This window comes from Cavia porcellus, unplaced genomic scaffold, assembly GCF_034190915.1.
Source record: "Cavia porcellus strain 051 isolate PalLab524CR breed Dunkin Hartley unplaced genomic scaffold, mCavPor4.1 scaffold_43, whole genome shotgun sequence".
Classification (NCBI taxonomy): Eukaryota; Metazoa; Chordata; class Mammalia; order Rodentia; family Caviidae; genus Cavia; species Cavia porcellus.
The window spans coordinates 5,095,736-5,107,904 of NW_026947526.1; positions in this window are offsets into that span (position 1 = coordinate 5,095,736).

Below are 12,169 nucleotides of genomic sequence, written 5' to 3' on the forward strand. Positions count from 1 at the left end.
AGGTCTGGAAATATGCAGTGGCAGGTAGGATATGTTTCTGAAAAACATCGCAGGGTTGTGCGCACTGTAAGAGTTTCTAACAGGCAACTCACTAGTAGGGGCGAGAAAAACATCACGGTGTGTTGTGAATCGGAGGAGCTGAATCAGGATAGGCAGTAAGTGGTAACGTAGGATGAAGAAAATCTCCAGGGGTGGTCAGCATGGGGAGGGCAGGAAACATGCAGTGGCAATGTAGGTTAGGTTTCTGAAAAACATCATGGGGTGGTGAGCATTGTAAGGTTTTGTAAAGGCGTTTCACTAGTAGGAGTGAGAAAAACATCACGGGGTGGTGTGAATCGGAAGGCCTGCATTATGATACGCAGTGAGTGGCAATGTAGCATAGAGAAAAGTACAACAGGGTGGTTCAGCATGGGCAGTTCAGGACACATGCAGTGTCAATGTAGGATAGGATTCTGAAAAACATCGCGGGGTGGTACGCATTGTAAGTGTTTCTAACAGGCCATTCACTAGTAGGAGTGAGAAAAACATCACGGGGTGGTGTGAATCGGAGGGCCTGGATTAGGATAAGCAGTTAGTGGCAATGTAGGATGGAGAACAGCACCACGGGGTGGTCAGCATGGACAGGTCAGGAAACATGCAGTGGCAATGTAGGATAGTTTTCTGAAAGACATCGTGGGGTGGTGCAAATTGTAAGTGTTTCTAACAGGCCATTCACAAGTAGGAGTGAGAAAAACATCACGGGGTGTTGTGAATCGGACGGCCTGAATCACCATAGGCAGTGAGTGGCAATGTAGTATGTAGAAAAGCACCACGGGGTGATTAGGATGTGGAAGTCAGGAAACATGCAGGGCCAATGTAACATAGGTTTCTGAAAAAATCACGTGGTGGTGCCTATTAAAAGGGTTTCTAACAGGCCATTCACTAGTAGGAGTGAGAAAAACATCATGGGGTGGTGTGAATCGGGGTTGCTGAATTAGGATAGGCATTGAGTGGCAATGTAGGATGGAGAAAAGCACCACGGGGTGGTCTGCATGGAGATGTCAGAAAACATGCAGTGACAATGCAGGATATGTTTCTGAAAAACATCACGGGGTGGTGCGCATTGTAAGGGTTTCTAACAGGCCATTCACTAGTAGGAGTGAGAAAAACATCACGGGGTTGTGTGAATCGGAGGGCCTGAATTATATTAGGAAGTGAGTGGCAATGTAGGAAGGAGAAAAGCACCACGGGGTGGTCAGCATGGGGAGGTCAGGAAACATGCAGTGGCAATGTAGGAAAGGTTTCTGATAAACAACGGGGGGTAGTACGCACTGTACGGTTTTCTAACAGGCCAATCACTAGTAGGAGTGAGAAAAACACAATGGGGTTGTGTGAATCGGAGGGCCTGAATTAGAAATGTCAGTGAGTGGCAAAGTAGGATGGAGAAAAGCACCACGGGGTGGTCAGCATGGGGAGGTCAGGAAACATGCAGTGGCAATGTAGGATATGTTTTTGAAAAACATCGCGGCGTGGTGCGCATTGTAAGTGTTTCTAACAGGCCATTCATTTGTAGGAGTGAGAAAAACATCACGGGGTGGTGAGAATCGGTGGGCCTGAATCAGGATAGGCAGTGAGTGGCAATGTAGGATGGAGAAAAGGACCAAGGGTTGTGCATGGAGAGTTCAGGAAACATGCAGTGGCAATGTAGGACAGGTTTCTCTAAAACATCGCGGGGTGGTGCGCATTGTATGGGTTTCTTACAGGCCATTCACTAGTAGGAGTGAGAAAAACATCACGTGGTGGTGTGAATTGGAGGGCCTGAATTAGTATAGACTGTGAGTGGGAATGTAGCATGAAGAAAAGTACCACGGGGTGGTTCAGCGTGGGGAGGTCAGGACACATGCAGTGGCAATGTAGGATAGTTTTCAGAAAAACACCGCGGTGTGGTGCGCATTGTAAAGGTTTGTAACAGGCCGTTCACTAGTAGGAGTGAGAAAAACATCATGGGGTGGTGTGATACGGAAGGGCTGAATTAGGATAGGCAGTGAGTGACAATGTAGGATGGAGAAAAGCACCACAGGGTGGTCGGCATGCAGATGTCAGAAAACATGCAGTGGCAATGCAGGATATGTTTCTGAAAAACATCGTGGGGTGGTGCGCTTTGTAAGGGTTTCTAACAGGCCATTCACGGCTAGGAGTGAGAAAAAAATCACGGTGTGGTGTGAGTCAGAGGACCTTAATTAGGATAGGCAGTGAGTGGTAATGTAGGATGGAGAAAAGCACCATGGGGTTGTCAACATGGGGAGGTCAGGAAACATGCAGTGGCAATGTAGGATATGTTTCTGAAAAACATTGCCGGGTGGTGCGCATTGTAAGGGGTTCTAACAGGACATTCACTAGTAGAAGTGAGAAAAACATCACGGGGTGGTGTGAATTGGAGGGCCTGATTTAGGATAGGCAGTGAGTGGCAATTTATGATGGAGAAAAGCACCACACGCTGGTTAGCATGGGGAGGTCAGGAAACATGCAGTCGCAATGTAGGATAGTTTTCTGAATAACATCGCGGGGTGGTGCGAATTGTAAGTGTTTTTAACAGGCCATTCACAAGTAGGAGTGAGAAAAACATCACAGGGTGGTATGAATCGGGGGGCCTGAATCAGGATACGCAGTGAGTGGAAATGTAGTATATAGATCAGCACCACGGGGTGATTAGGATGTGGAAGTCAGGAAACATGCAGGGCTAAAGTAAGATAGGTTTCTCAGAAAAATCGCGTGCTGGTGCACATTGAAAGGGTTTCTAACAGGCCATTCACTAGTAGGAGTGAGAAAAACATCATGGGGTGTTGTGAATCGGAGGGGATGAATTAGGATAGGCAGTGAGTGGCAATGTAGGTAGGAGAAAAGCACCAGGGGTGGTCAGCATGTGGAGGTTAGGACACATGCAGTGGCAATATAGGATAGCTTTCTGAAAAACATCGAGTTGTAGTGTGCATTGTAAGGGTTTCTAACAGGCCATTCACTAGTAGGAGAGAGAAAAACATCACAGGGTGTTGTGAATCAGAGGGCCTGGATTAGGATAAGCATTGAGTGGCAATGTAGAATGGAGAAAAGCACCATGGGGTGGTCAACATGGGAGGTCAGGAAAATTGCAATGGCAATTTAGGATAGGTTTCTCAAAAACGTCGCGGGGTGGTCCGTATTGTAAGGGTTTCTAACAGGCTATTCACTAGTAGGAGTCAGAAAGACATCAGGGGGGGTGTAAATCGGAGGGCCTGAATCAGAATAGTCAGTGAGTGGCAATGTAGGATGGAGAAAAGCACCACGGGGTGGTCAGCAGGGGGAGGTCAGGAAACATGCAGTGGCAATGTAGGATTGCTTTCTGAGAAACATCGCGGGGTGGTGCACATTGTAAGGGTGTCTAACAGGCTATTCACTAGTAGGAGAGAGAAAAACATCACGGTGTGGTGTGAATTGGAGGGCCTGAATTAGATCAGGCAGTGAGTGGCAATGTAGGATGGAGAAAAGCACCGCAGGTTGGTCAGCATGGACAGGTCAGGAATCATGAAGTGGCAATGTAGGATAGTTTTCTGAAAAACATCGCGGGATGGTGTGAAGTGTAAGTGTTTCTAACAGGCCAATCATAAGTAGGAGTGAGAAAAACATCACGGGGTGTGTGAATCGGACGGCCTGAATCAGGATAGGCAGTGAGTGGCAATGTAGTATGTAGAAAAGCACCACGGGGTGATTAGGATGTGGAAGTCAGGAAACATGCAGGGCCAATGTAAGATAGGTTTCTGAAAAAAATCGCGTGGTGGTGCCCATTGAAAGGGTTTCTAACAGGCCATTCACTAGTAGGAGTGAGAAAAACATTATGGGGTGGTGTGAATCTGAGGGGCTGAATTAGGATAGGCAGTGAGTGACAATGTAGAATGGAGAAAAGAACCTCGGGGTGGTCAGCATTGGGAGGTCAGGAAACATGCAGTGGCAATGTAGGATTCATTTCTGAGAAACATTGCGGGGTGGTGTGCATTGTAAGGGTTTCTAACAGTCCATTCACGACTAGGAGTTACAAAAACATCACAGTGTGTTGTGAGTCAGAGAACCTGAATTAGGATAGGCACTGAGTGGTAATATAGGATGGAGAAAAGAACCAGTGGTGGTCAGCATGGGGAGGGCAGGAAACATGCAGTGGCAATATAGGTTGGGTTTCTGAAAAACATCGTGCGGTGGTGAGCATTGTAAGGTTTCTTAAAGGCGCTTCACTAGTAGGAGTGAGAAAAACATCACGGGGTGGTGTGAATCGGGAGGCCTGAATTAGGATAGGCAGTGAGTGGCAAGGTAGGGTGGAGAAAAACACCACGGGCTGGTTAGCATGGGGAGGTCAGGAAACATGGAATGGCAATGTAGGATATGTTTCTGAAAAACATCGCGGGGTGGTGAGCATTGTAATGGTTTCTAATAGGCCATTCACTAGTAAGAGTGACAAAAACATCACGGGGTTGTGTGAATCGGAGGGCCTGAATTAGGATAGGCAGTGAGTGGCAATGTAGGAAGGAGAAAAGCACCACGGGGTGGTCATCATGGGGAGGTGAGGAAACATGCAGTGGCAATGAAGAATAATTTTCTTACAATCTTCACGGTTTGGTGCGAATTGTAAGTGTTTATAACAGGCCATTCACAAGTAGGAGTGAGAAAAACACCACGGGGTGGTGTGAATCGGATGGCCTGAATCAGGATAGGCAGTGAGTGGCAATGTAGGATGTAGAAAAGCACCACGGGGTGATTAGGATGTGGAAGTCAGGAAACATGCAGGGCCAAAGTAACATAGGTTTCTGAGAAAAATCGCGTGGTGGTGCCCATTGAAAGGGTTTCTAACAGGCCATTCACTAGTAGGAGTGAGAAAAACATCATGGGGTGTTGTGAATCGGAGGGGCTGAATTGGGATAGGCAGTGAGTGGCAATGTAGGTTGGAGAAAAGCACCACGGGGTGGTCAGCATGGAGAGGTCAGAAAACATGCAGTGGCAATGCAGGATATGTTTCTGAAAAACAGCGCTGGGTGGTGTGCATTGTAAGGCTTTCTAACAGGCCATTCACTAGTAGGAGTGAGAAAAACATCGCGGGGTTGTGTGAATTGGAGAGCCTGAATTATATTAGGCAGTGAGTGGCATTGTAGGAAGGAGAATAGCACCACGGGGTGGTCAGCATGGGGAGTTCAGGAAACAGGCAGTGGCAATGTAGGATAAGTTTCGGAAAAACATCACGGGGTGGTGTGCATTTATGGGTTTCTAACAGGCCATTCACGAGTAGGAGTGAGAAAAACATCACGGGGTGCTGTGATTCGGATGGCCTGCATCAGGATAGGCAGTGAGTGGCAATGTAAGATGGAGAAAAGCACCACTGGGTGGTCAGGATGGGGAGTTCAGGAAACATGCAGTGGCAATGTAGGATACATTTCTGAAAAACATCGTGGGGTGGTGCGCATTGTAAGGGTGTCTAACAGGCCATTCACTAAGACGAGTGAGAAAAACATCACGGGGTGGTGTGAATCGGAGGGCCTGAATCAGAATAGTCAGTGAGTGGCAATGTAGGATGGAGAAAAGCACCCGGGGTTGGTCAGCACTGGGAGGTCAGGAAACATGCAGTAGCAATGTAGGTTAGGTTTGTGAAAAACTTCGTGGGGTGGTGTGCATTGTAAGGGTTTCTAGCAGGCCATTCACTAGTAGGAGTGAGAAAATCAAGGGTGGTGTGAATCAGAGGGCCTGAATTAGGATAGGCAGTGAGTGGTAATGTAGGATGGACAAAAGCACCATGGTGCGGTCAACATGGGGAGGGCAGGAAACTTGCAGTGGCATTGTAGGATAGGTTTCTGAAAATCATCGCCCAGTGGTGCGCATTGTAAGTGTTTCTAACAGGCCATTCACTTGTAGGAGTGAGAAAAACTTCACGGGGTGGTGTGAATCGGATGGCCTGAATGAGGATAGGCAGTGAATGGCATTGTAGGATGGAGAAAAGCACCACGGGGTGGTCAGGATGGGGAAATCAGGAAACATGCAGTGGCTATGTAGGATAGGTATCTGAAAAACATCGTGGGTTCGTGCGCATTGTAAGGGTTTCTAACAGGCCATTCACTTGTAGGAGTGAGAAAAACATCATGGCGCGGTGTGAATCTGAGGGCCTGAATTAGTATAGGCAGAGAGTGGCAATGATGGATGGAGAAAAGCACCACGGTTTGGTCATCATGGGGAGGTCAGGAAACATGCATTGGCAATGTAGGACAGGTTTCTGAAAAACATCGGGGGGGGTTGCGAATTGTGAGGTTTTCTAACAGGCCATTGACTAGTAGTAGCGAGAAAAACATCACGGTGTGGTGTGAATCAGAGGGGCTGAATCAGGATAGGCAGTAAGTGGCAATGTAGGATGGAGAAAAGCACCAGGGGTGGTGAGCATGGGGAGGGCAGGAAACATGCAGTGGCAATAAAGGATATTTTTCTGAAAAACATCACGGGGCGGTGCGCATGGTAAGGGTTTCTAACAGGCCATTCATTGGTAGCAGTAAGAAAAACATCACGGGGTGGTGTGAATCAGAAGTTCTGAATTAGGATAGGCATTGATTGGCAATGTAGCATGGAGAAAAGCACCAGAAGGTGATCAGGATGGGGAGGTCACAAAAGATGCAGTGGCAATGTAGGATAGGTTTCTGAAAAACATCGCGGGGTGGTGCGCATTGTGAGTGTTTCTAACAGGCCTTTCACTAATAGCGGTGAGAAAAACATCACGGGGTGGTGTGAATTGCATGTCCTGAATTAGGATATGCAGTGAGTGGCAATGTAGGATGAAGAAAAGCACCACGGGGTGGTCAGCATGGTGAGGTCAGGAAACATGCAGTGGCAATGTAGGATAGGTTTCTGTAAAAGAACGCGGGTGGTGGGCATTGTAAGGGTTTCAAACAGGCCATTCACTAGTAGGAGTGAGAAAAACATCACGGGGTGGTTTGAATCAGAGGGCCTGAATTATGATAGGCAGTGAGTGGCAATGTAGAATGGAGAAAAGCACCATGGGGTGGTCAGGATGGGGAGGTCAGGAAACATGCAGTGGCAATGAAGGATAGGTTTCTGAAAAACATCGCGGGGTGGTGCGCATTATAAGGTTTTCTAACAGGCTATTAACTAGTAGGAGTGAAAAAAACATCACGGGGTGGTTTGAATCAGAGGGCCTGAATTATGATAGGCAGTGAGTGGCACTGTAGAATGGAGAAAAGCACCACGGGGTGGTCAGGATGGGGAGGTCAGGAAACATGCAGTGGCAATGTAGGATAGGTTTCTGAAAAACATCCCGGGGTGGTGCGCATTATAAGGTTTTCTAACAGGCTACTAACTAGTAGGAGTGAAAAAAACATCACGGGGTGGTGCGCATTGTAAGGGTTTCTACCAGGCCATTAGCTAGTAGGAGTGAGAAATACATCATGGTGTGGTGTGAATCAGAGGGCCTGAATCAGGATAGGCAGTGTGTGGTAATGTACAATGGAGAAAGCACCACAGGTTGGTCAGCATGGGGAGATCATGAAACATGCAGTGGCAATGTAGGATAGGTTTCTGAAAAATATCGCGGCGTAGTGCGCATGGTAAGTGTTTCTAACAGGCCATTTACTAGTAGGAGTGAGAAATACATCATGGTGTGGTGTGAATTTGAGGGCCTGAATCAAGTTAGACAGTGAGTGGCATTGTAAGATGGAGAAAAGCACCACGGGTTGGTGAGCATGGGGAGGTCAGGAAACATGCATTGGCAATGTACGAAAGGTTTCTGAAAAACGTCGGGGGGTTGTGCGCATTGTAAGGGTTTGTAGTAGACCATTCACTAGAAGGAGTGAGAAAAACATCACGTGGTGGTGTGAATCGGAGGGGCTGAATTAGGATAGGCAGTGAGTGGCAATGAAGAATTGGGAAAAGCACCATGGGTGGTCAACATGGGGAGGTCAGGAAACATGTAATGGCAATGTAGGATAGGTTTCTGAAAAACATCGCTAGGTGGTGCACATTGTAAGGCTTTCTAACAAGCCATTCACCAGTAGGAGTGAAAAAAACATCACAGGGTGGTGTGAATCGGAGGGTCTGAATTACGATATGCTGTGAGTGGCAATGTAAGATTCAGAAAAGCACCACGGGTTTTTCAGCATGTGGAGGCAAGGAAACATGCAGTGGCAATGTAGAATAGGTTTCTGATAAGCATCGCTGTGTTGTGCGCATTGTAATGGTTTGTAGCATGCCATTCACTAGTAGGAGTGAGAAAAACATCACGGGGTGGTGTGAATCAGAGGGCCTGAATTAGGATAGGTAGTGAGTTTCAATGTAGGATGGAGAGAAGCACCACAGGGTGGTCATCATGGGGAGGTCAGGACACATATAGTGGCAATGTACGATAGGTTTCTGAAAAACATCGCAGGGTGGTGCACATTTTAAGGGTTTCTAACAGTCCATTCACTAGTAGGAGTCAGAAAAACATCACGGGGTGGTGTGAATCGGAGGGCCTGATTTAGGATAGGCAGTGAGTGGCAATGTAAATTGGAGAAAAGCACAACGGGGTGGTCCTCATGGGCAGGACAGGAAATATGCAGTGGCAATGTAGGATAGGTTTCTGAAAAAAAAAGCGGGGTGGTGCGCATTTTAAGGGTTTCTAACAGGCCATTCACTAGTAGGAGTCAGAAAAACATCACGCTGTGGTGTGAATCAGATGTTCTGAATTAGGATAGGCAGTGAGTGGCAATGTAGGATGGAGAAAAGCACCATGGGGTTGTCAGCATGGGGAGGTCAGGAAATATGCCTTGGCAATGTAGGATAGGTTTCTGAAAAACATCGCGGGGTGGAGTGCATTGTAAGGCCTTCGAAAAGGCCATTCACAAGTAGTAGTGAGAAAAACATCACAGGGTGGTGTGAATCGGAGGGCCTGAATTAGGATAGGCAGTGTGTGGCAATATAAAATGGAAAAAAGCACCATGGTGTGGTCAGCATGGGGAGGTCAGGAAACATGGAGTGGCAATATAAGATAGGTTTCTGAAAAACATTACGTGTTTGTGCGCATTGTAAGGGTTTCTAACAGGCCATTCACTAGCAGGAGTGAGAAAAACATCACAGCGTGGTGTGAATTGGAGGGCCTGAATCAGGATAGGCAGTGAGTGGCAATGTAGGATGGAGAAAAGCACCAAATGCTGGTCATCATGGGGAGGTCAGGACACATGCAGTGGCAATGTAGGATAGGTTTCTGAAAAACATAGCGGGTGGTGAGGATTGTAAGGCTTTCTAACAGGCCATTCACTAGAAGGAGTGAGAAAAACATCACGGAGTGGTGTGAATCAGAGGGCCTGAATTATGATAAGCAGTGAGTGGCAATGTAGGATGGAGAAAAGCACCACGGGGTGGTCTGCATGGGGAGGTCAGGAAACATGCAGTGGCAATGTGGGATAGCTTTCTTAAATACATTCCGTGTAGGTGCACAATGTAAGGGTTTCTAACAGGCCATTCACTAGTAGGAGTGAGAAAAACATCACGGCGTGGTGTGAATTGGAGGGACTGAATCAGGATAGGCAGTGAGTGGCAATGTAGGATGGAGAAAAGCACCAAAGGGTGTTCATCATGGGGAGGTCAGGACACATGCAGTGGCAATGTAGGACAGGTTTCTGAAAAACATCGCGGGTGGTGAGAATTGTAAGGATTTCTAACAGGCCATTCACTAGTAGGAATGAGAAAAACATCATGGGGTGGTGTGAATCGGAGGGCCTGAATTAGCATTGGCAGTGAGTGGCAATGAATTGTGGAGAACAGCACCACTGGGTGGTCAGCATGGGGAAGTCAGGAAAAATGCGGTTGCAATGTAGGATAGGTTTCTGAAAAAACATCTCGGGTGGTGAGTATTGTAAGGGTTTCTAACAGGCCATTCATTAGTAGGAGTGAGAAAAACATCACGTGGTGCTGTGAATCAGTGTGCATGAATTAGGATAGGCAGTGAGTGGCAACATAACAAGGAGAAAAGCACCACGGTGTGGTCAGCATGGTGAGGTCAGGAAACATGCAGTGGCAATGCAGGATCGGTTTCTGAAAAACATCGCGGGGATGGGCACATTGCAAAGGTATCTAACAGGCCATTCACTAGTAGGAGTGAGAAAAACTTCACGGGGTGGTTTGAATCAGATGATCTGAATTAGGATATACAGTGAGTGGCTATGTAGGATGGAGAAAAGCACCATGGGTTGGTGAGCATGGGGAGGTCAGGAAACATGCAATAGCAATGTAGGATAGGTTCCTGAAAAACATTTTGTGGTTGTGCACATTGTAAGGGTTTGTAGCAGGCCATTCACTAGTAGGAGTGACAAAATCATCATGGGGTGGTGTGAATCGGAGGGCCTGTATCAGTATAGGCAGTGAGTGGCAGTGTAGGATGGAGAAAAGCACCAAGGGGTGGTCAGGATGGGAAGGTCAGGAAACATGCAATGGCAATGTAGGATAGTTTTCTGAAAAACATTGCGGAGTGGTGCTCATTGTAAGGGTTTCTAAAAGGCCTTAAACTAGTAGGAGTGAGAAAAACATCAACAGGCGGTGTGAATCGCAGGGCCTGAATCAGTATAGGCCGTGAGTGGCAATGTAGGATGGAGAAAAGCACCACGGGTTGGTCAGGATTGGGAGGTCAGGAAACATGCAGTGGCAATGTAGGATAGGTTCCTGAAAAACATCGTGGAGTAGTGCGCATGGTAAGGGTTTGTAACAGGACATTTACTAGTAGGAGTGAGAAATACATCATGGTGTGGTGTGAATTGCAGGGTCTGAATCAAGTTAGACAGTGAGTGGCAATGTAGGATGGAGAAAAGCCCCACGGGTTGGTGAGCATGGGGAGGTCAGGAAACATGCATTGTCAATTTACGATAGGTTTCTGAAAAACGTCGCGGGGTTGTGCGCATTATAAGGGTTTGTAGCAGGCCATTCAATAGTAGGAGTGAGAAAAACATCACGGGGTGGTGTGAATCGGAAGGGCTGAAATAGAATAGGCAGTGAGTGGCAATGAAGAAGGGAGAAAAGCACCATGGGTTGGTCAACCTGGGGAGGTCAGCAAACATGTAATGGTATTGTAGGATAAGTTTGTGAAAAACATCGCGCGGTTCTGCACATTGTAAGGCTTTCTAACAAGCCATTCACAAGTAGGAGTGAAAAAAACATCACAGGGTGGTGTGAATCGGAGGGTGTGAATTAGGATAGGCTGTGAGTGGCAATGTAGGATTGAGAAAATCACCACAGGATTTGTCAGCATGGGGAAGCAAGGAAACATGCAGTGGCAATGTAGAATAGGTTTCTGATAATCATCGCTGGGTGGTGCGCATTGTAAGGGTTTCTAACAGGACATTCACTAGTAGGAGTGAGAACAACATCAAGGCGGTGGTGTGAATCGGAGGCCCAGAATTAGGATAGGCAGTGAGTGGCAATGTAGGATGGAGAAAACACCACAGGTTGGTCAGCATGGGGAGGTCAGGAAACATGCAGTGGTAATGTAGGATAGGTTTCTGAAAAAAAAAAAAAAAAGCGGGGCGGTGCGCATTGTTAGGGTTTCTAACAGGCCATTCACTAGTAGGAGTGAGAAAAATATAATGGAGTGGTGTGAATCAGAGGGCTTCAATAAGGATAGGCAGTGAGTGGCAATGTAGGATGGAGAAAAGCACCACGGGGTGGTCAGCATGCAGAGGTCAGGAAACATGTATTGGCAATGTAGGATAGGTTTCTGCAAAACATCGCCGGGTGGTGCGCATTGTAAGGCTTTCTAGCAGGCCATTCACTAGTAGGAGTGAGAAAAATATAATGGGTGGTGTGAATCAGAGGAGCTGAATAAGGATAGGCAGTGAGTTGCAATGTTAGATGGAGAAAAGCACCACGGGGTGGTCAGTAGGGGAGATCAGGAAACATGCAGTGGCAATGTGGGATAGCTTTCTGAAAAACATTACGTGTTGGTGCGCAATGTAAGGGTTTCTAACAGGCCATTCACTAGTAGGAGTGAGAAAAACCTCACGACGTGGTGTGAATTGGAGGGCCTGAATCAGCATAGGCAGTGAGTGGCAATGTAGGATGGAGAAAAGCACCACGGGGTGGTCATCATGGGCAGGTCAGGACACAGGCAGTGGCAATGTACTATAGGTTTCTAAAAAACATTGCGGGT